At 43.4% G+C, this 25,039-nt stretch overlaps 1 long non-coding RNA gene across 2 annotated transcripts in view; it reads left to right on the top strand.

Annotated features, from left to right (window-relative positions):
* Nucleotides 1-25,039, top strand: part of LOC123375917 — a 58,256-nt gene that overhangs the window by 15,676 nt on the left and 17,541 nt on the right. For both annotated transcript variants that reach the window (XR_006581620.1, XR_006581619.1), the window contains exons 2-4: nt 5,969-6,057; nt 10,646-10,726; nt 18,827-19,080. This is a non-coding gene — a long non-coding RNA (uncharacterized LOC123375917). The remainder of the gene's footprint in view (nt 1-5,968; nt 6,058-10,645; nt 10,727-18,826; nt 19,081-25,039) is intronic.

The following is a 25,039-nucleotide window of genomic DNA, read 5'->3' as shown; positions in this document are numbered from 1 at the left end:
AGGGCGTCAGTCTTCCTGTTGGTCCAGAGAAGGTGCATGCTATGCTGTTCAGGGTCTATAGCTGGTGCCATGGATGCTCGTTGTTATGGTGGCGACATAGCTGTGGAGCATTTTGTGGGTGGGTGGGTGGGTGGATGGGTGGGGAGACCTAAAGTTTCAGAGCCTGTGTCCCCTCTCACTGTTGATGTGAGTAGCTGTTCTAGGAGCATAATGGATGCCTTGCATGCCTCTATGCCCGGTGCCGGGTGTAGCCAGGGCCACAGTTCAGCCCCTACTGATTTTCTTGAATGTGTTAAATATTCAGAACTATTCAGTAAATCTTTTCTGTGGCTAATTCCTACTTGTTAGCTCATCTGTGAGCAGTTCATTGCAACAGTCTGAGATCGAAAATTTTACCTGTTTCCATTGAACATCCTAGGTCACATGGTTTATTTCTCTTTTCTGATTGGATGACCCTAACTCTCAGGAACAAGATTCCAGTGTTAATATTCAGGATGATGAGACCAAAATTTGCTTGTCACTAATATTCTGAAATATTTCCTGTTTCAGCCAATATTCCTACTAGCGAATTTGTTCATTAAGACAGGTAATTTCAAAGGGGCCTAATGCAATTAGGCACCCAAATTCTATGGAGAGTTTAATGGGATTTGGGTGCCTAACCAACTCCCTTAGATTCCTTTGAAAACTCCAGCCCAGAATATTTGCAGAAAGCAAATGCGAAAGGCTGAGATTCCCAGCCGAAGCAAATTTGTTTAAAGATGCAAATGAATAGTCCTGAATTTTTTGCCATAGTCGCTCAGCTCTGTTACTGATCTATGAGATCAGCTGAATGTTTCGCTTTAGCAATTGGTGTTACTTTGTCAGGGTGAAATTCTTCCCTGTGCAGAAGCCCAGAGCACAACCCTTATTTTGAGGCTTTAAGAGAGATTTAGGTGATGCTCAGGCCTTGTGCTGACTCTCTGCATATTGGTGAATATAACTCAAAGTGAGCAGGGAGAATTGTTATTGAGCCTTTAAGATTAAAGGTTTATGTCCAATGAAGAAAAGCATCCAGGGCCTTGGCCACGTGCTGATATACAGTTCAAAGGTCCAGACTGTGTCTTTGACATCCCAGCATGGGAGGAATTGTAGAATTTAATAGAAAACTATAACATCCATAAGTTTTTGAACAATGACAGAATTGAATAGAGAATTATTTCCCTGATATAGAATTTCTGTAGGACAGTTCAGAACAGAATATCATTAAATCCTTTAGGGGTTTAGAGTAATTTCTATAAAACCTTATTACACGTTTATAGCAGTCCATTGGTTTAATCCGTTACATAGGACTTTGTCATAAGCTGTGTCCTGGCCATCAGGAAACTCAAGACTATGCTGTGATTGCATGGCTGCTACATTTGCCTATACTATTCGTATTTTCTTCCTTCTGTGAGTCTGCACTGCTGCTCTGAGCTATTGCTCCCTCTCTTTACAACTAGTAGCTGTGATTGCTGAAGCAGCTGCTTTGACACTGAGCAACAAGTTCAGACATGGCATAAGTGGATACAATTGCATGGAATATCGTCTGAATCCAGTCTCAAGTTGGACATGTGTAGGAAGAATAGCTTTGAATATGGCTTTGGCAGAATCCTGATCTTATTCCTAAGCGGATATGTCCATTTGTTTTTCTGCTGTGAGGAAACATACGGAGTTATGGGCAGAACATGAAGAACTGTATCCTCTTTGTAAAGGAATCCAGCCAGAAATCCTGGAAATCACATGGAAAATGGTTCAAGCAAGTAGATTTTTTTTTTTGCAATTAAAATTAAATAGGCAATATGGAAATATACCATTTTAACAATGCTTTGTCCATGTCTTACGTTCTTACAAAATCAGTTTTGGCATAAGACTCCATACAATCTAGCTCATCCTTTTACTGTTGCCTTTAGTCTTGATATATTGAGCAGGAAACTGGCCATGAGTAGGACAGTGGAACGGTTCTCATGACACTTTCCTCACAGAACACAAAGATCCTGAACCACCAGACCTTGGAAAGGTAGTTGTGAGGAGATGGGATCTTCAGACACTAACGAGAAGAAATACCTGTTAGTTCCTGAAATTAAATAGAACTATTGCATATTGCTCACTAGGGGCTGGGTGAAAGCCCACTGAAGTCAGTTGGAAGATTCCCATTGACTTCAGTGCATTTTGGATTAGATCCTAGATATTAGTTGATGTTTAATGAATGTCTCGAATCATGCAACAAGCACACATTGCAACACGTTACTCCTTGAAACAAACCAGTTAACACTGAATATGATCTAATGAAACATTACCCTACTGAGAAATAAAATACCTTATTAAGAAGGAACTGTATGATTGGAAATATATTATTGTACATGTCAACTCATTTTAAACTTCTTTGATATGCATTTTAATATAATATTGATGTGGGAATTCTTTGTAATTTTAGCAAGCGGTCATACTTTATAACAAATGGAGTTTTCCATTAATTCATTTATAATATTTTTCTTTTCATCCTCTTGTAAGTAACAATATTTATTAGTATACATAGCAGTGACTTACTTGATTGTTATCCAAAGTATGGTACCATCAGAACACCCTGGTAGTTACAAAATAAGCAGCAATGACATCCAGCAACAAAGTCATGTGGTGAACATAACTGATGCCACTCCCATGAAACACAAGAACCAGCACAGTAAATGATAGACCCAAAACTTTCCAGGGGAATCTGAAACAAGAAGTAAATCTCCGGGGTTTGCTATAATACAGGAATCAATATCAAATATTATGTCTACAGTGTCTGTCTACTGTCTTCTAGTTTATCATTTACATTGATGTGTGTGCTACAAGGATTTTGTCCATGATTTTGGAACCATCACATTGCCTGTGAGTGGTCGAGTCACTAGAAGGCTATTCTGGTTATCCAGACAAGTGGAAGTAACATTTTAATAGCACCACACATAATTATATAAAGTAGAAAATTAATCATCAGTATTCTAGGTGTAGCTGTGTTCAGTTCTGGGTATTATCAGAAAAATATTGACTAATTAGTGGGCATAAAATATTCAGAGATACTAACTGAGGAGGAAAGTTTAAAACAGCTAAATAGGGCTAGCTTGACTAAGTAACAGTTAAGGTGGGACAGTCTACAAATGCTTGAAGAGGTTTAGCATCAGGAATGTAAACATATTTTTTAGTGGGATACAGTTAGGAGTAATTTAGTGGGATGTAATTATGAGTAATGGGATGAAATTAAGAAATGGAAAACTTTGGTTGAATATCAGGAAATCTTGACAGTGAGATGTTAGCCCATGGAGTAGTGGTCTGAGAGAACTAGACTTTGGACCATCACTTGGACCTTTTAAAAACTAGATTGGACAAAGTACTAGAAAATGTGCGATGGAGCAATTCTGCATTGGCAGAGGGAGATGGGTGGGAGGAACCAATAAGCCTTTTACACTTATAACTGTTGTGATTTTTTTGATCCCCGGGCATCAGAAGGCTTACTTCAGGTATGAGTTTGGCCCAGTCTGTGTAATAGCTTGAAAGATATACTGGATTTTGTGAAATAAAAGCATTTATGTGATAACCACAAAGGAATTTGTGTGTGTGTGTGTATGTATGTGTGTGTGTGTGTATGTGTATATATATATATATATATGTTCCTTTTACACACGCACATCACAGTAAGCAGCAGTAATAGGAAAGCAATCAAAGAAGGGATCTCAACGAGTTTAATGGGGGCGGGTCTTAGTCAAAACAAAACAAAAAACTTCCTAAGTGCATTGGCACCCCTGATATTTTTAGTCAGGCATGGAATTGTACATTTGCAAGCAAAATGGCGTCCTCCATGCAGTGTAACTTTGCACATACAGTGAATGCGAGGCCACGCTGTACGGGGGACACCATTTTGTTTGCACATGCGAGAACCAGACTAAATTGTCCTTCAGGTACAACTAGTCCTGGGGCATGCGATGCATTCCTTGCATACACTGATGGCATGCCACTGCCTAAGTGTCATTGTTTTAAGGATGCCTGTGAAAAGTGCTCATTTGATTAAGTCAGTGTTTCTCAAACTGGGGTCGCTGCTTGTGTAGGGAAAGCCCCTGGTGGCCAGGCTGGTTTGTTTACCTACCCCATCCGCAGGTTCAGCCAATCGCGGCTCCCACTGGCCAGGGTTCACTGCTCCAGGCCAATGGGAGCTGCTGGAAGCAGTGCAGGCAGAGGGACTTACTGGCCGCTGCTTCCAGCAGCCCCCATTGGCCTGCAGCGGTGAACTGCGGCCAGTGGGAGCCGCGATCGGCCAGACCTGCAGACGGGGCAGGTAAACAAACCGGCCAGGCCTTCCAGGGGCTTTCCCTACACAAGCGGCGACCCCTGTTTGAGAAACATTGATCAAACTAATAGGGAAAACAAAACAGAAAACAGCGGCTCTGTGATTTGTTGAATATCATGTTCTAGATTCCTTGACAAATTCGCAGCATTGATCAGTTGATTTAAAATAAATCTGCTTGAAAATATATTTCAGTAATATACCCTATTAATATCTTAACAAACAAAATCTTTCCTTTTGTAGTGTTTTCACTGTGTCCTTTTCAGCCAGGCAGCAGGAGAGGAAGGTGTGACTGTATGTGGAGTTTATATAGGGTCTACGGCATGTAGGAAAGAACATGCCTTAGTGGAAAGAACATTTGATGGGGAACCAGGAAAGCCTAAATTCTAAACCCAGCTCTAGCACAGATCTTCCGTGTGACCTTGGCCAATTCATTTATTCATTCTGAGTAAAATTTTCAAAAGTGCCTCAGTCCCACTGGCTTCAAAAATCACTAACGGTCACTGACTTAACTCCTGAGTGACTTACGTGCTTTTGAAATTTCCATCCTGCATGCCTTTGCTTCTCCAGGTTATAAAATAGGGATAACTATTAGTTATTATTCGTATGATTATAGTGCCTAGGCATCCCAGTCATGCACCAGGACCCCACTGTGCTAGGTGCTGCACAAACAGACAACAAAAAGATGGTCTCTGCTCCAATAGTACTCTCCTATTACCCTGAGGGTGTTAGTATTATGGGCATGTTCCAGCCCCCACTGAAGTTATTGGTAAAATATGGCTAATTAAAGGCGTTTTATATACCATAATGGTTTGAAATCGGTGACAGAATGAAAATGCTGAGACATGTGCGTACGCTCATTCATTCTGGATTTGCATGTTTGGAGGATCACACAGAATTTAGTAAAGAACAACATGTTTTAAAACATTTTTACAAAATGTAAAGTGATGTGATGGGCATGGTATGGCCTGAGGACACCATAGCAATGTGTGTGCCAGCCCCATGCACCTCTATTTTGAGCTAAATTAAAATGGCCAATTTCGAATAGAAATGCTGACTCATCTTTTATTAAGCCTGGCATATATGCTGCAAGACTAAACCTGGAATCCTGTTTTTACATGCTCTACAACTACATGTTATATTGCTCCCCTGCTGCCCCCCTAGCTCAGCATACCCATCAGGACAGCAGTATGATGACTGCAGCTTAGGCTGGTAATAAAGTGTGTGATGTGCTTCCCTCATCATCCATTTTCCTGTCACACAAAGATGCACGTTAATCAAGAATGAAGAACCCAACATCTTGTCATGCTGTGCTGCTTATCTGGTTACTGCTCTGACCTTTTGCAATCTGTGCCACTAAAGCTTTACCTTTTCTTCACAGGTAATGTCAGATGATGGGACAGTCAGAACTGTGACATATATGGTCAAAGTCCGGTATAAATGCAGGGTACCAGTAATGAACAGGAAATGGCGCCCAATGATTGACCTGGAAGATATGGCAGGGGCTAAGGAAAATTATGCTGCATACTATGTGTTCTCGCGAAATTAGTCCTTTCATTATTTAATAATGATACTTTATGGTTTGTGTACTGGCTATGTCATTTCCATGACATCCTTGTTTCGGTTGCTCAGTGACAGATTCTGGAGGCAGCTGGAAGGAAAATTATGAAATGATCCAATCTCCAGTGCTACAAACACACTCATCTAGAAGCAGCTAAACGGTGAGTATGGGATTCTTACAGAAGTTGGTTGCAAACAAAATTTTCAGGGGGTGTTTAGCAAATCTGCTACAATCAAAACAGGTTTTCTTGGACATCACAAGCTTGATTTTCTGCCTGCTGGTGTAAGGGAGTATAGTTTGCTGCCATGTAGCAGTGAGGGAAGCTGTATGTGACAGGAAGGGCAAATAAGATTGGCACCAGAGCTCTCCCTGAGAGTTTTCCCTTGAGCGGGTAGCTTTAAATTGTAGTTGTGTTTCCATAGGTGCCTTGCTGCTGGAGGCTGTGTAGGGCAATGTTGAATTAGTGCATCTCTCAGGTGCCCTAGCCACACCTTTTCTCTGGCTAGCTCCCAAAGGAGCTAATCCTGGCTTTGCTACTGATACACCGTCTGGCTTTGCACAAGTCACGTAATCTCTCCGTCTCCATCCCTGTCCTCATATGTAAAACAGGGATTGATGCTTCCTTACATACATGGCAGTGGGATTGGGAGGTTTAACTGATTAATTAAGGTGGCACTTTGATAATGTTAAATAGCTATTTAAGGGCTCAGCAACTATTGATGTCAATGAAATGCCTACTTGTATTGGAGTAAAAACCACTGGATGGACCACAGTATTAACAGCATGAGGCTGCTGACTTCAGAGGCTTTAAAAGCCCAGTCAGCATGTCCAATATATGTGGAAATTAGATCTGGGAATGGCGAGATCACATATTTTGCTGAGGACCATTTGTTGAAAAAAAGGACGACGGAAGATGATAATAACAAAGAGCATCCAGCACAGAGGAGCATAGCAAAAGTCTTGTGCAACTCAGTTGGGTATCTGATACCCACGTCTATCACTCGTATTTGAACACTCTCGTGTCTTCTCTGAATATCTGATTCAGAACTCTTGGCATCAGGTGACAAGCAAGCAGAAATTGGAGGATCAGGAGATGGAGGAGGCATGCTGTGGTCCATTCGGAGGTGGATGGTGGAATCTTGATTACAGTCTAGGGGAAAGAATCTAATCAAATATAGCTTTTACCCTGGTCAGATGAATTCTGCAAAGATTAAAACACAGTGTGTATATTTATCAGAGTAGTGATTCTCTGTACTTCTAAAACTCCTCTGTCTGAGGAATTTTAAAAGCATTTCACCGTAATGCATTATGCCTCATAGCACTCTTGTGAGGCGCAGCCAATAACGATCTCAGTTTTACAATTAGGATATCTGAAGCACAGACAGGTTGGGCGACTTACCAGAGATCATGCAGCAAATCAGGAACAGGGACAGGAATACCACCCGGATCTCCTGACTTTTGGTCCTGAGCTTTCCCGACTGGAATGGTGATGAATCAGAGAAGGGCAATGGAATGACTCCTTTGGACATGTGACTCAAATTCATATCATCCTTGAAGTGCTTCCTTATTACACAGATCTGCTGGTATGGGGAAAGGGACAAGGTATTTGGTTCAGGCGCCTCTTAGAATATATTAGAGAACTTTAGCACAAATGGCCAGATCCTCAGCTGGTATAAATCAACAGAGCTCTGTTGGAGTCAATGCAGTTAGACCAGTTCACTCCTGCTCAGGATCTGGCCCATAATCTTTTATGGACTAGTTTGTTCTTGTAATACGCTTTATGGAAAATCCATTATGCATTTTATTTCCTGGACATAATGAGGGAAACTCACCTCCCTGGAGAGAGCCAACGCCACGTAAGTACCACCTAAGCCTCAGCACAGGGATGAATGACACCTCATTCTCTGTTTCCAGAAGTGTGATACAGATTTTGTCAATTAGGCATCAGTTGGGGGTGGGAGGGAAGAAAGCTTGGGATGGTGTGACATTTTCACAACCTTCTGAAGGAACCCTAAGTTTTCAAAACACTTACACTCCCCTCTTGTCCTCTGGGGTTTCTCTTTAGTGAAATTATTTAATAACAGTTGTTTTCAGGTGTTTCTAGTGAATCTATAGATTGTGGCCATTCTTTCCCAAAGTTTGCCATAAAAGGGACTGGAAATTGTATATTGCTTAGGTCATTGGACAGCTGGGAAAGGTTGTTTTGGAGGTGCAAGTAATTCAGGGTCAGCCCTTAAACCAGCAAGTGTTCTCATTTCTACATTTTAAATGAGCAGCCTTGGGCCTCTGAATCACAAGGAGTTTTGGCTACACAAGTACCACAGAATCAGGCTCCTTAACACCACTTTATATGTGGAAAGAGGTCCATAAATGGCTTGGCTATTCCCCAGCCTGGAATTCCTGGGGAATTTGCTTCTTTTCCTAGAGACATGGAGGGGACAACGTGGTCAGAGATTTACTCAAAGAATGGGTGGCAAAAACCATCAATAAAATGAAATGGCTAGATCCTCAGCAGATGCAAATTGGGGGTAACTCAACTTCAATAGGCCTATACTGATTTACACCAGCTGAGGATCTGGCTCAAAGAGCGTAATTAAATTTGCTACATAAATAAGGCATATGGTAGATTTTACAAACTGAAAATGGGCTCAGCCAGTGAGTTTTCCTCCCACCACCTCGTTAGAGCCTCACCACTACAGCTGAACACATTAAAACAGATTGCTCCCTTCAAAAGATAGTTTGAATCTACAGAAGCTGAAGCAAGAGTGGGAGGATGATATAGGTCAAATGCTTCAGGAAGACGCCAAGCAGAATGTTGAAACAACCACAAAATGTGTTTCTGTTAACGTAAGAAATAACTTACTGCGTTTTAACTATTGTCATGGAATTTATTTTACACCCATCAGAGGAATCCTTAAAATAAACTACACGTGTGTGCCACAGGAAGAACCCTTATAAAACGCTGATGGTGAATATTAGCCTGTATGCGCATAAAGCCTGAAATATTGGAATAATGTTACTAATGTAGACTGTAGTGTAATTGCTCCTAAGAAAGGGATGGTTTACATACTATGGGTCACATACAACCCACGAACCATGGAGAAACTTCCATTGACACGTGTAGCACCTTACAGAGGCCACCACTGAGCTCAATATAATGGGAAAATATTGAAGATAGGTGTGTTTTTGCAAAACCGATGTGACTTTGTTGTTAGACTCAGTGTTTGTTGCAATTTCCCCCTCTCCTTCCAGGACATTGTTTTTCTTTCTCACCACTTGCAGGGGGTACTGGTCAATGGTATGACTTCCCAGTGCTCCAAAGCCATTTCTGTGGCCTGTTTTTTCCTGCTTCCCTCCTTTCCCACTTCACTGTTTGTTCAGCACAGCACAGTCTAATGAGCTGACTGAGAAAGATGAGAGGAAGGAGCAGGGTGGCCTTAGGCATAGCCTGAGTAGGTAAATGTCTGGTAGACCATAGCTAAGGGGATCAGAAATTGTCCTAAAAGATATGGACTTGGTCTTTCACAGTTCAAGTCAATGGGCATTTTCCTGAATGGGAGCAGGATCAGGCCCATACTCTAGTTCAATCACAAGTTATTGGGCTCAATGCAGGAATCACTAGGTCAAATTATATGGCCTGTGTTATGCAGGAAGTCAGACTGGATGAACGTAATGGTTTCTTCTGGCCTTAAACCGTGAGTACTGGGACCACCCACCATAGTCACTCAGCAGTGTGCCAATTTTTGTCAGGGAAATCTGGCTGTCATGGCTTTTCAAATATCTTGTTTTAGCCCGTGCCTGTGTTTGTAACTTTTAACCACACATAACACATAACAACCATCATACTGTACCTCACCATTGCCTAGCTGTCCTTCTAAAAGGCTGGAACATCTGTTTTCAGATACCATGGCAACTAATCCAAAAAAGTAAGATTAACCCTGTAATCCAAAAAGCAAGAGAAGAACCAATATAAATAAATGCTGGGTGAAATTCTGGCTCCAATGAGGTTGATAGGAGTTTTGCTATTGACTTCAGTGGAGCCAAGATTTCATCCATCATAATTTAACTGAAATAATATATATGTTTATAAATACACACACAGGGCTGAATTATGAAGATGTACAGTCAGTATAGCATTTAGCCCTCACTTCTTCATACTAGCTGGTCTCCCTCTATAGGTGTCCCTAAAGGAAGCTATGGTGTCCTATAGTGTGACCTGTAGATGCCCTCTGTAGCGTCTAGACAAAGCTACCTTACTAAAGGTTTTCAATGATGGTAAATTAAAACAAGTGATTTCTGTTAATCTGTCAAGTAGAAATGGACCTACACCAAGAGCCTGGATGCAAACAGCATTTCATCATCTCAGACTCCAATGCTCCAAAGACTTACAGACATACTTAACATTAAACATCTGAGTATTATTATTATTTGCATTACAGTAATGCTGAGAGACCCTGATTACAATCATGGCCTTCCTTTGCTAGACACAGTATATACAGTTGGTAAGAGACAGTCCCTGCTTCAAAGAGCTTACAATCTCAATAGATGAGGCAGACTGAGGGTGGAAGAAAGCAAGTTCTTTCTCTTGTTAATACTGCAAAGGAGCAACATTTTTAATGCTAGCCCCACTAATCTCAATTGTGTAAAGTTAAGTATATATAAGTCTTTGCAAGACTATGTGGCCTAATTTTGCAGAAATTTGGATTAGTATCTAAAATTTGCAGCTGATCCATTTCTCTCTTCAACAGGCTGAAGAAAATCTTTGGACTCAAACACCCTTGAATTTTGGAGAAGATCCAAACAAGAGCCAACCTCGACCCCAAGGGAAGGTAGAAGCACAAGCAAATATTGTGATTGTGTCAATTAACTTTTTTTTTTAAAGGCATATTTTTATCAAGGAATGTAAAATCAGACCCAACTTAATCACCCATGAGCCTTGATCCTGCAATCAGGTTCACATGGACTAGTTCCCCCAACATCAGTGTGGGTCTGTATGGGCACAAAGGTCTGCCCAAGTGGACATGAATTCTGGATTCAGTCAGTTGAAAATCTTACAAACGCAATGTAGCTTAAAAGTCATAAATAATGCAACAGCTATGGTCTGAAATAAGGTTGGCTTTCTGGTCAGTTATTTTTCACAGTTGCTGGAATTACCTGATATTCACAATGAAACTATAACAAGACATTTCCATAATTTTGGTATTTAAAATGTTCGTGATGACAAGCTTTGCTGAGCAACTGTCTTGTAAAGTGACCTATTTTTCATTTTGTTTGAAAATTTTAAACGCCTTGCCATAGTCTTGCAAAACTAGTCGCTTTTGGCCTTTTTATCGTATGACCATGCTCTCCCCAAACTTGGTAGTAAATCAGCCATGTTGTTTGAAATGAAAATTCCAGAGTAGCACGCTTGTCACACGACTCCTGTAACTGCTAATTACCTGTGTGTGCCTTCCCCACAGGAAAAGCACTTTTTCCCTAATGGGCGCCGGGGAGGGGAAACACTGTGTTCTCTTTCTTGTGACCTACTTGAGCTTTAAAGGCTTCATTTAACAGCAATGTTCTGCATATTTCCTCAGAAGTTACAGAAGTGATGTGATCTGTAAAGTGTCGGGGGCATTTCTGGTGCCCCAAGCGAGGCTGTCAGCCAATAAGTCTGAAAGGTCTGAGCCTGGGATGCACTGATTACATGGTGATTTTGGCAAGGCATCCAGACAGGTCAGAGAACAACAGCAGTGAGAAGGAGAAAAGGAATCTTGGGGGACAGCTAATGCTTAGCATATGCTTCTGCAGGCCAGGTGCTGGAGCTGTGTGCTAGGTGGGCTTGGAGATGAGGGGCAAAGAGTCATATGGGGGCCTGGGTAGAGAGGTTAGGTGGGGAGAGATGCTTCAGAACCAGCCAAGGGGAGATGGCCTAGTGAATGGAAATGACTGCAGCATGGGGTAACGCCGCAATCTTTTGATCTCTGAGCTGTTCCAAAGGTGCCAGTTTAGAGTTGGGACTAAAGGGGTAGGAGGAGCACAGGACTGGAAGACCTAAATTGATTGGCTCTGTTCCTGCAAAGAAGGCTAATGCTAATGCCCCATCTGGGGTCAGTGAGAGGAAAGTTTGGCTCCTCTTCTGCCTTGGTGCTCATACAGTCACCTATTTGTTGACCATGCACCTGGCTGAGTTATTCAGCTGCTGTTTCAGATGAGTTGAGAGAGCATGCTGGATCAGTTCAGCAGGATGCTGAATTTAACATTACAAACTTACAAGGCAGTTGAAATTCAGGAATGTCGAAGCACAAACTCCTTAGCACGCCAGCTGCCAGCAGTATAAAGGGGCTTCTGACAGGCACAGTGAGTCAATGGAATTCTGATATTATGCAAGTGACATCACGATGTTAGTGCAATAAAACAAATGTCCAGAAAACAGGAGAGCCAAAAGACTTCAAATACATTAGAGATGATAGAAGAGGAAACATGCATAAAGGAGAAATATGGGTCAAGTATTGTTATCTGTAATGGATCACGAGATTCCAACATTCGTTTTAAGTCCTTGAACTATCATTAGAGTCAAATTTCCAAATTCCTCCTTTATGGGTTTTTAAATGAAAAGAAAGTCCTAAGGGACTGATCCAAAGCCTACTGAAGTCAAGGCTCCCATGGACTTTGGGTTAGGCCCTAAATTATGCTATCCAGTGCACGTACTGTAGTGGAAGGGGGAATGGAGCATCTCTCAGAGTACTCCCTTACAGAAACCATAGAAATGTAGGGCTGGAAGAGACCTCTAGAGATCACATACTCCATCCCCCTGTGCTAAGGTGGAAATAAGTTTAGCTAGCCCAGTGTTTCTCAAATTGGGGTTGCTGCTTGTGTAGGGAAAGCCCCTGGCGGGCCAGGCCAGTTTGTTTACCTGCCCTGTCCGTAGGTTCGGCCAATCGCGGCTCCCACTGGCTGAGGTTCGCTGCTGCAAGCCAATGGGGGCTGCTGGAAGCGGCGGCCAGTAAGTCCCTCCGCCCACGCCGCTTCCAGCAGCTCCCATTGGCCCGGAGCAGCGAACTGCGGCCAGTGGGAGCCACGATTGGCCGGACCTGTGGACAGGGCAGGTAAACAAACCGGCCCAGCCCGCCTGGGGCTTTCCTTGTATAAGTGGCGACCCCAGTTTGAGAAACACTGAGCTAGCCCATCCCTGTATAGATGCTTATCTATCTAACCTGTTCTTAAAAATCACCTGTGACATGGATTTCACAACCTTCCTAGGTAATCTGTTTTGGTGCTTCAGTATCCTTATAGTTAGAAAGATTTTCTTAACATCTAACTTATTTCTCCCTTCCTGCAAACTAAGCTGATGGTTTCTTGTCCTACTCTTGGTGGACATGGAGGACAACTGATCACTGTCCTCTTCATAACAATCTTTTACATATTTGAAGACTTCCCATGTTTCCCCTCTGCCTTCTCTTCTCCAGCCTAAACACGACCAATTATTTTAACTTCTACTTGTTGTTGCTCTCCTCTGAACTCCCTCCAATTTGCCAATATCTTTCTTAAAGTTTGGTGCCCAAAACTGGACACAGCACTACAGCTGAGGCCTCACCAGTGCCAAGTAGAGTGGAACAATTACCTCCTTATCTTGCATATGATACTCCTGTTAATACATCTCCAGAATGACATTTTTCCTTTTAACAAGAGCATCACACTGTTGACTCATATTCATTTGTGATCCACTATAATCCCCAGATCCTTTTCTGGAATACCGCTGCCTACCCAGTTATTCCTCATTTTATGCTTGTGCACTTGATCTTTCCTTCCTAAGTACGCTACTTTGCACTTGTCTTTATTGAATTTCTTCTTCTTTATTTCAGACAAACTCTTGAATTTATCAAGATCATTTTGAATTCTAATCCAGTCCTCCAAAGTGCTTGCCATCCCCACCCCACTCCCATCTTGGTGTCATCTGCATATTTCATAAGTGTACTCTCTACTCCATCCACTAAGTCATCAATGAAAATATTGAATAGTATCAGACCCAGAGCAGACTTCTGTGGGTCTTGCATTCTCCAAGCTTGACAGTAAACTATTTATAAGTATGTTTTTGAGTATGTTTTGTTTTTTCAACCAATTGTGCACCCACTTTATAGGAATTTCTTCTAGACCATAATTTCCTAGCTTGCTTATGAAAATGTCATGTGAGATGGCATCAGAAGCCTTACTAAAGACATGATATATCATGTCTAATGCTCTCCCCCATCCGTTAGGCTGGTTACCCTGTCAAAGAAGGAAACTAGGTTGGTTTGGCATGATTTGTCCTTGACAAATCCATGTTGGCTGTTACTTATCTCCCTTTTATCTTCTAGATGTTTACAGATTGACTATTTAATAATTGTTAGCTAGAAAGGGGAGTGCTCTTGTACTTGGAGCCAGAAGCCTCTTAGGGCTGGTCCACACTAAGAAGCAGGGTCGAACTAGGGTACGCAAATTCAGCTACGTGAATAGCGTAGCTGAATTCGAAGTACCCTAGTTCGAACTACTCACCCGTCCAGACGCCGCGGAATCGAAGTCTGCGGCTCCAAGGTCGACTCCGCCACCGCCGTTTGCAGTGGTGGAGTACCGGAGTCGACCGTGGCGCTTCCGGAGTTCGAACTATCGCGTCCAGATTAGACGCGATAGTTCAAACTCCGAGAAGTCGAACTCACCGCGTCGACCCAGCTGGTAAGTGTAGACTAGCCCTTAGTGTGAGAGAGTCTGAATCCAGTAAAAAATAACAGCACAAGGAGAAGACTATGGCAGGCAGAACAAGATTTTGGGGACCTGAATACAAATTAAGACATGTAAGATCCTACCTATTTCTATCCCACCTAGGACCAGGTTTGCCCTGCCCCTGTGAACTCAGAACCCCTCCTTGTGGCTGCGTCCTCCTCTCTTTGTGACCGTCTATGGTCTGTCATGCCTCTTAATATGGACATCTGACTGAGGAAGAAGGCAGCAGCAGAAAAGTAATTTCACAGACATGAACCAAGAGATGAGTTGGGTGTATTTATGTGGAGCTCCAAAGTATGAAAGGATTTATGATACTGTATAGGTAACATAGAACTAAGGCACAAGAATGATGATGTCTTGAAAATGAGGGAATTGGGGGGAAAAGACCACCCCGCAAGCCATAGTGACCTGGTGAGATTGTGCTGAAGCATGCGGAAGAGCAAATGCAGTAGGCTTTGGTTCATGAAACATCAACATTGCATCTTTATCCCACAGTCATCCCATGAGTCATTCTCTTTGTGGATGGGTTGCTCTCAAAACCCTCCCTGTGCTCAGAAATGCTGCTCACTGTCCACAGATACTACTTATTAAGCTTCCTGGAGCTTCACTACATCCTGGGGTCCTTTCTTTTCATCCTGTCCCATGATATGAGAACAAGGCATTCAGTGGAATGTATGTAAACTTAAAGAACAAAGAGAAGCCTTCTTCCCAAGGTGTACAAAGTTGTTAATGTGTGGGATTTATGGCCACAGGAAAACACATGGAAAACTACAGTGGCTGTAGTTTTAAAAGGCTTGGATAATTTTATGGCCAAATTTATGATGTATTTTTAGTTTTACAATCTAGGAAACAAATTCTCCTGTACTGAAATCAAGTGGAGCTTTGACATTGACTCATAGTTGCAGGGATCTGGAAGGAATTCTCACCTCACCACCATGTACGCAAGTGCATTATGACATTTTTGTTTCGCCTCCTCTGAAGCATCAGCTGTTGCTGACAAATAAAGAGAAATTACTCTAATCTCTGGTATGACAAATCTGATATCCCTATAGTAGGTTTGGGCCTTTGACTAGCATGTGCATTTACCACATAGTCTCCCATTTGTAACAGGGAAATGGGTCCTTTCTCTTACTTGCATTAAAGAAAATCTGTGTCAGTAGCAAATATTTAACCAAACTCTTTTTTCTGAGCTTATTTAACGGGGAATTATTATTTGATCAGCACATTTTCACATTCAAAGCAGTTGAAGAGTCTGTGTATGTTTTGATGGGGTAAATTTCCTCCCAAGAATGAAGGAATTCAGAGTCTACTGTATCCAGAGTCTTTGGAAGTTTATTCTGAATTGTAAATGGTGACCCATTCTTTTTCACTTGCCATGTGCTTTTTAATAAACAATTCACGATATCGTAAATCTTACAGCCTCATGCACAAAAATATCTATTTTAATCTCAGTCAATTATAATTGCTGTATAGGATGATTAATAGCTGAGGCTGAAAGTATCCTGCAGTAAGGAAAGGGTAAATTGAAGGATGAATTTATATCAGAGTAATTATGGATATGTAAACTTGCCTGGCCTGAAAGTAGACTGCGTGGACACTTGAAGAGATTGTGTCTCTTAGGGTAGGTCCATACTTACCCGCCGGGTCGACGCGTAGAGTTCGACTTCTCAGAGTTCGAACTATCGCGTCTAATCTAGACGCGATAGTTCGAACTCCGAACGCGCTCTCGTCGACTCCGGAACTCCGCCACCGCGAACGGCGGTGGCGGAGTCGATGGGGGAGCTGCGGACTTCGATCCTGTGGCGTCTGGACGGGTAGAGTAGTTTGAACTAAGGTAGTTCGACTTCAGCTACGCTATTCGCTACCTAAATGACACTAGGTAATCTAGCCCCCCCCCTAGTGTAGACCAGGCCTTAGCTTTAATATTTTTAAAGTTTAAAGGAGTACTTCACTGGGGTCTAGTCTCAATTACTTCAGCGTAATTACAGGTTTCAGAGTAGCAGCCGTGTTAGTCTGTATCCGCAAAAAGAACAGGAGTACTTGTGGCACCTTAGAGACTAACAAATTTATTTCAGCACAAGCTTTTGTGGGCTACAGCCCACTTCTTCGGATGCATCCGAATATATAAATAAATAAATAATAAATACATTTGTTAGTCTCTAAGGTGCCACAAGCACTCCTGTTCCTTCAGCGTAATTGGCTTTCTTTGAAGATGACCTGCATAGCTAGCGCAGTTTCACCACTTATGAGTAATTAAATGCAGCCACCCCAAATGTATTGGTATCTGATTAGATATGGACCTCGGACACTGTCAGTTCTGATTCTGAATTTCCCCAGCATTTGATGGTGATTTAATTCACTGGACAGGTTCTCTCCCCTCTCTGAGCTGGTCCCTTCCCCATTGCAGTCTAGGGAAAAACGCCCATTGACTTTACTGGGGCAGGATCAGTCCCCCTCCGTTCTCTGTGATCATGTGTTTAGTTTGTTTTTAAACTGGTTGGGCTGGAACATGGCACTAACCCCATTCATTTTTTAATAAGCCTACGAGGAAGCATCACTTTGCCAATGCCTAGCAACAGGTGCATTGCTTCTCCTCCCCACACCACTGCAGCTTAAGACAGCAACAATTGTCTTGAGAACATCTGCAGTAGGAAATCGCAAAGATTCCAAATAATCTCTGTATCAGAGTCTCTCTGCTTAATAGAACCCACCCCACTGCATTGTCCAGATGGGAACTTCCACATGTCTGGTTATGCATACCAATTGCAAACACTATGCTAATAATGTTGGCACAGCCATTTCCATTTTCCATGAATGAACCTTAATACATCCTTGTTCAAATCATGTTCAGGGATTGCCTTTAGTCTGTGCCCTCAGACCCAACTTCTAGTCATTAAAATGGTAATTGGAATGTCTGCCATTAGTTTTCATTCTTTCTAGTGCTGCAGCTTCACCCTTCTAAGTCCTATACAGCCTCAAGCCTTTGATCTGTGTTCATGCTCAGCCCCTGGATAATGGCCCCAGAATAAAATCAATTCACTTATTTTTAAAAAGTTCATTCTTGCAATTTTAAGAAGTTGTCATCCATACTTTGTTTTCTGGCATTAGGGACAGGTCTGACTGGGATTTTTTTTTTGAGGTATATCCCCGCTTCTCCGTCCCATATATGTGTACACACACACACAAAACACCTAAAACCCACAGGTCCTAGAGAACACTTTATTCTATGCATTTAGCCTTCTATTCTGTTTAAAGTAGATCCCTAAGGGGACTGTGATTTCACTGAATAAATTTGTTGTCTGATATTTTTTGACTAGTATCATTTATGCCCTCTACAGAATGGTCACATCAATTCTAAATTCAAACTGTGTGGCTTGGTGGGTCAGATAAATCATGTTGTGCCTGTCAGATGGTGCTGGTTCTTTAAGGGAAGCTCCATGCCTGGCATGGCCCAGTCTTGGTTCAGTGCAGCTCAAGGCTATTCTGGGGGATGTAGTTGCGGCAGGTGATGGGAGTTGTAGTCTTGGGAGCAGTGCATGCTGGGAAAGGAGAAGGGGTATAAAACAGCTGTCTGTTTGGCTCTACTACAAGGGAGATGGGGGTCAGGCTGAAAGCAATGGGTTTTTAATTCAGAGGCCTTGAAGAGTGAGGCTGGAATAGAGAGTCCAGCAGTTGGGAGGAAGCTTGTAAAGGATCAAGGAGAAAGAAGCTTGGGGAGGGCCAATGGTTCTGAATAGTAAAAGGCTCCTTGTGAGCGCTGCATTGAGTAATGATGATTTAGACCTGTGCTAAAAGCAGGAAAGGAAACGATGTGGGATTATTGCTGTGTGAATGAGAGGCGCCTTGTTTTGGTTTTGGTTTTGGTTTGCTAGCAATTCTGAAAAATGGAAAAAAAATGTTTGGGGTTGAATAACAAAAATTCATTTTCAAAATCTTTGGTGCATTGAAAAGTCCAAAAATTGTTTTGCTTAGATGAAATGTTTTGACATCGACCGTATGTAATGTTTTTTTGTTTTTTGTTAAATAAAATTAAAGGAAACTTTCAAATGAAACATTGTTTTGACAATGTCAAAATGAAATGTTTTGGGGGTGGGTTTTTTTTTGTGTGTGGTTTGTTTGGGTTTTTTTTTTTTTTTTTTGCTGAAACCATTTGATAAATGGACACATATTTATGCATCTGTTTTTTGCAGAAAATTTTGGCCAAGAAATGGCTCCCAGCTCTATTTGGGATAAGAAGAGCGGTGTAGCCTTGAAGCTTGGTGTCTGCATCTGTTTCTATTGAGGAATCCTAGTCTGATGCTCACATAGAAGGAAGGAGGAAATCTCTTCTTTTTCCCTGCATTAAGTAGGGAAGACAAGGCTGGAGGACCCTGGGCAAGAGATTATTCAGCTTGGGAGGATGAAGGACAACCGAGACACGAAACCCTGCAGGTGAAGAATGGTGGTAGGATTTATTTACTTATTTATTTATTGTTTTAGGATTGTATTGAACTCTGTTCCATTGGAAGGGATGGACTCTTATGTTTGCCCGGGGGGATAAATTAAGGGACTCTACCAGGAGAGTGGGCGACTGCATTGTCTACCTGCTAAGGGGAGACAGACATCAGGAGGGAAACTGAGGCCCAGAAGAGGGTAACCAAGGCGTGGTTGTGATTGGGAGAGGTAAACTGATCCTGTTACAGTGCTCTAATTGGATGAGCTTGAAAGTACTTTCCTTCTGGAGTGAATACTAACGTCCACTTCAAAACTTGTTTTTGTGTGAACATTTTTGTTAGTAAAGTGGGTGGCTGAATAGAATTAATTAAAAATTCAAATATTATGGAACTCTTAAACTTTCACCCACTTCTAAAAACAACCTGTTTCACAAGTTGAAAATCATCTGCCTTCCCATTTGCAATTGCGCAGATCACCTCTCTTCCAATTCCCAGTCATTTAATGTCCTTGTGGCACCTACAGCAAGAGTTTGCCTGGAAAATTAATATTGGGGGGAGTGGGAACACTTAGAATCATAGATTATTAGGATTGGAAGGGATCTCAGGAGATTATCTAGTCCAACCCGCTGCTCAAAGCAGGACCAATCCCCAAATGGCCCCCTTAAGGATTGAACTCACAACCCCGGGTTTAGCAGGCCAATGCTCAAACCACTGAGCTATCCCTCCCCCACATTTAACACCTTTAATTGCGTTTAATGTGATGCAGCAGCTGGAGATGAGATAGAGACACACCCCTTGGTCCAAGACAGCTCTGTGATCACCAGCATGTCACCATTGGTCTACAGATCATTTTAGGAATCTCTGTCCTGGAACTGCTGAGAGCAAAGACTGATTAAGCATGTAGGATGTAGAGTGCAGGATGGAACAACTGGATTCCCTGTTCTACAACATTTCAAAATCTTTTTTGAAAACAAGTGCAGCTCATTCATTTACAGACAGGAACAATTATTCCAGCAGAAGCTTGCCCACTACAATATGAGGAATTTTAAATTTCCTTTTTGAACAATAACAATACTTAAGGTGGTAAAAAGTGAGACAAAAGATGAGGGAGAGGGAAGGGAACTGCCAAAAAGAAATTATGTTGAGGAGGGGAAACTACTGAACTAGATTCTCTTAAGCAAGCATCCTAAATTACCTAGTTGTGAGCAATGGTACTTTGAACAGACAGGATAACACAAGAAGAAAATTTAGGGCAGAGTGGATGTAGAAAAAGGTAGGTTTAATGGATAAGCCAAAGGAACTGTAGCGGAAGCCCTAATAATAATGGGTTTGTAGGTGAGGCACAGAAGTGGGGCTCCGTAGAGCTGGGATCTGTTTCTGGCTCTGTCACAGTTTTCCTGTGTGACTGTGGGCAAGTCACCTAACCTTTTCGTGCTTCCATCTGTAGAAGGGGATAACAACAGTTTGCTGTATCAGAGGGGATTGTGAGCATACATTAGCTAATGTATGCAAGGTGCCCAGATACTAAATTGATGAGAGCGAGAGGAAAAAGCCTAAATTCACAACACTGATGTAGGTGAATTATCATAAGTGCTTTACACATAGCCTCTCTGACTTACCATAGGCCTCCTGGTGTTGTCACCTGGTTGCTGCTAAGCACTTCCAACTGCTTACTTGGATTGTAAGCTCATTGAAGCAGCTCTGTCTCTTACCTTTGTTCAGTGTCTAGCAGAATGGGACCCGAGCCGCTGGGGCCTCTAGGAGCTAATGGACTACAATGTCCTCTCACAATCAAGCCCGAATGAACAAGTGACCGAGTCAGAGAGAACCCAGGGAGGAGGATTGCCAGGTATCTGGTTTTCAACCGGAATACCCCGTCAAAAAGGGATCCTGGTGGGTCTGGTCAGCACTGCTGACTGGGCCGTTAAAAGTCTGGTTGGCGGTGCAGCCTGCCCTGGCTCTGCGGAGGTCCTGGAAGCAGCGGCATGTCCCCCTCTGGTGCCTGTGTATAAGGGCAGTCAGGGGTCTCTGCATGCTGTCCCCGCCTCAAGCACTGGCTCTGCAGCTCCCATTGGCTGGTGCTTGGGATGTGCTCCCTGATCCCTCTCCCATCCTCCAACCCCCTCGATCCCAGCCCAGAGCTCTCTCCTGCACCCCAAACCCCTCATCCCCAGTCCCACTCCAGAGCCTGCACCCCTAGCTAGAGCCCTCACCCCCGCACACACCCTAACCCCCTGCCCCAGACCGGTGCCCCCTCCTGCACCCATAACCCCTCATTTCTGGCCCCACCCCAGAACCTGCATTTCCAGCCCAGAGCCTGTACCCCCTGCCACACCCCAACCCCCTGTCTCAGCCCAGAGCACCCTCCTATACTCTGAACCCCTTGGCTCCACCCCACAGCCTGGAGCCCCCTCCTGAACCCTAAACTCCCCATCCCCGGCCCCACCTAGCCCAGAGCCTGTACCCCCTCCCACACCCCAACCCCTGCCTCAGTCCGGTGAAAATAAGCGAGTGAGCGAGGATGGTGAGAGCAAGCGACAGAGGGAGGGGGGATGGAGTGAGCGGGGGTAGGGCCCTGGAGGAGGGGTGGGGCAGGGGGTGGGGCAAGGATGTTCGTATTTCTGTGAGTTGAAAGTTGGCAACCTCACCCAGTGGCCAGTACTCTGACCCCATTAAGCTCAGATTCACAATAGTGTAAAACTAATAACAAATAGCATTAAATAGCTCCTGTGGGCCATTCTCAGTTGTGAGGGTGAAATGTAGCTGTAGGATTCCAGCGTAGTCACTTTGCCTTACTTCATTCCAGTTGGTTGGTCATAGGTGGCCGTCCATCTCTCAGAAGGATGTTCGGTGTTCCTCTAGGAATCTGCCACAGTCCCAGTGCAGGGGGCTCACTTCTGCCTTGGGTGGCTAAACATCTTTCAGCAAAGCAAGAATGTTAAAGTAGCAGTGTTATAAGGCTCTCTCCTGCTGGCTGCTAGCTGTGAAAGGGAGCGGTCATCCAAGGAGGAGAGAAGGACAGATATGCAGCCTGTAGAGTAACCCATTCCCCTGGTGATCAGGAATGGAGCCTCTTAGCAAAGTTAAACAAAGTCTAGCCGCATCAGCTGACCTTGGGTAAGAGAACAAAAGGGTTTCCTACCCCAACACTGCAGGGAATTCACTCAAATTGTTTAGCTTGTTCAGCAGGCCAGACCAAAGACAGCCCTCTCTCTTCCTCCTGAAAGTCATGCAGGGGACATTCTCCAACCCCAAGTAAATCCCATGGGGTTTGCAGCATTGGCTGGAGGGGGTCACTTAAGTTGCAGACAGACTGGAGTGAACTGGGAATAACAGAGTGCAGAAGGCAGGGAGCTTGACTGAATGAGCTTTCTCTCATAGTTCTGCAGCACCACACCAAGCCAGAGGCGTCTATTTTTTGCTATCACAAACAGCTCCGGCTATTTCTGGCCCTACTGTATGAAGATACAAAAGGCATTAAATATTACTGCCACTAGATGGCAGACCGGGGCTATTACCTGAATATTAGCACATGTTTAGACACCAGGATTTCTTCCCACTCAGTAACTTACACACTTTGTAATAGGCACATAGCTGCTTCTGTCTGGTCAGTAACATGGTGCATTTCTATTGCATAGAACTATACGTTTAACCTCGCCATCTGACATAAAGTTAAATACAGCTTGTCCCTGTCCACATTTCAACATCCTCCTGTTCAACTTCATGTCAGTAACACATTTCCTCAAGGTTGAGTTCTAACACAAACTAACTTTCTAGTTAAAACAAGCTCTTTCAGAACAGAGTGGAAAAGCTGGCCCTGCTTATTCAGTATCTATTCCAACGAAGTGAGGTTTTTTCACCCACGAAAGCTTATGCCCAAATAAATCTGTTAGTCTTTAAGGTGCCACCAGACTCCTTGTAATTTTCTTGCTATGTTGACTCATATTTAGCTTGTGATCCACTATGACCCCCAGATCCCTTTCTGCAGTACTCCTTCCTAGGCAGTCATTTCCTATTTTGAATGTGTGCAACCGACTGCAAAGCACTCCAGTTAGGAAGGAACATTTGTCCTTATTGAATTTCATCCTATTTAATTCAGACCATTTCTCCAGTTTGTCGAAATCATTTTGAATTTTAACCCTATCCTCCAAAGCACTTGCAACCCCTCCCAGCTTGGTATCATCTGCAAACTTTATAAGTGTACTCTGTGCCATTATCTAGATCATTGATGAAGATGTTGAACAGAACCGGACCCAGAACTGATCCCTGTGGGACCCCACTCATAATGTCCTTAGAACATGACTGTGAACCACTGATAACTACTTTCTGGGAACGATTTTCCAACCAGTTATGCACCCATCTTATAGTAGCTCCATCTAGGTTGTTATGAGAAGGTCATGCGAAAGAGTATCAAAAGCCTTACTAAAGTCAAAATATACCACATCTACTGCTTCCTCTCTATCCACAAGGCTTGTTACCCTGTCAAAGAAAGCTATCTGGTTGGTTTGACATGATTTGTCTTGACAAATCCATGCTGACTGTTATTTATCACCTTATTATCTTCTAGGTGTTTGCTTAATTATTTGCTCCGTTATCTTTCCAGGTACAGAAGTGAAGCTGACTGGTCTGTAATTCCCTGGGTTGTCTTTATTTCCCTTTTTATAGATGGGCACTATAGTTGCCCTTTTCCAAATAGACAGAGTGGAAAAATTAGTTTCAGAGGAAAGAATGATTTTTGGAGTGTACAGTGAAATCTACCATGAACCACCAGATGGCATACACAAGCAGTGACTTTGTATCTGTGAATTGCAGCGTCAGATAGGAGCAATTACTGGGAGCTAAGAAGGCTCACTGATATCTAGAAAACCCTCTTAAGACAATCAACCAAATGCAGGGCTTGTGGAACTGAATAGTAGAGGGTCACACGCTTTGTTGCTTATGTAGGAGAGCTCTATGTCGGATGAGGTAGAGCAGTATATATTAAGCTGCTGCTTGTGATATTTGTAGGCAGCAGCAGAGGTGCCAGAGATTCCTCTTCCAGCAGAACCAAAAGGGCACAGTAGTGGTGTGGTCACCCCGCTCCAGCCGTGAAGGGGTTAAAGCAGCCCTGGAGACGGCTGTGTTGGGGAAAAGCTAGGCTGATTGGGGAAGCACCCACCAGCGGCGGCTCCAGGCACCAGCGCACCAAGCGCGTGCCTGGGGCGGCAAGCCGCGGGGGGGGGGCGCCCTGCCGGTCCCTGCGAGGGCGGCAGTCAGGCTGCCTTCAGCGGCATGCCTGCAGAGGTCCGTCGGTCCCACGGATTTGGCGGTAATTCGGCGGCGGCAGAGGTGCCAGAGATTCCTCATTAACATCCCGAAGCTGCGGGACCGACGGACCTCCTGCAGGCGTGCCGCTGAATCCACGGGACTGGGAACCTTCCTCAGGCAAGCCACCGAATCCGTGGGACCGGGGACCTCCTGCAGGCAAGCCGCCGAAGGCAGCCTGCCTGCCGTGCTTGGGGCGGCAAAAAAGCTAGAGCCGCCCCTGGCAGCCATAGCTGTGGCCACGCCCCAATCAGGCCACAGCTGGCCCTATAAGAGGGCTGAGGGCCAGAGGCTGAAAAGAAGCTCTCTCTCTGGCTTCTTGAGAGTGAGAAGGACCTTTGTGAAGAGCTTCAAAAAGATCTCACAAAACTAAGTGATTGGGCAACAAAATGGCAAATGAAATTTAATGTGGATAAATGTAAGGTAATGCACATTGGAAAAAATAACCCCAACTATACATACAACATGATGGGGGCTAATTTAGCTACAACGAGTCAGGAAAAAGATCTTGGAGTTATCGTGGACAGTTCTCTGAAGATGTCCACGCAGTGTGCAGAGGCGGTCAAAAAAGCAAACAGGATGTTAGGAATCATTAAAAAGGGGATAGAGAATAAGACTGAGAATATATTATTGCCCTTATATAAATCCATGGTACGCCCACATCTC

The sequence above is a fragment of the Mauremys mutica genome, chromosome 8 (assembly GCF_020497125.1).
Source record: "Mauremys mutica isolate MM-2020 ecotype Southern chromosome 8, ASM2049712v1, whole genome shotgun sequence".
Taxonomy (NCBI): domain Eukaryota; kingdom Metazoa; phylum Chordata; order Testudines; family Geoemydidae; genus Mauremys; species Mauremys mutica.
This window is presented reverse-complemented; position numbering and strand designations above follow the sequence as displayed.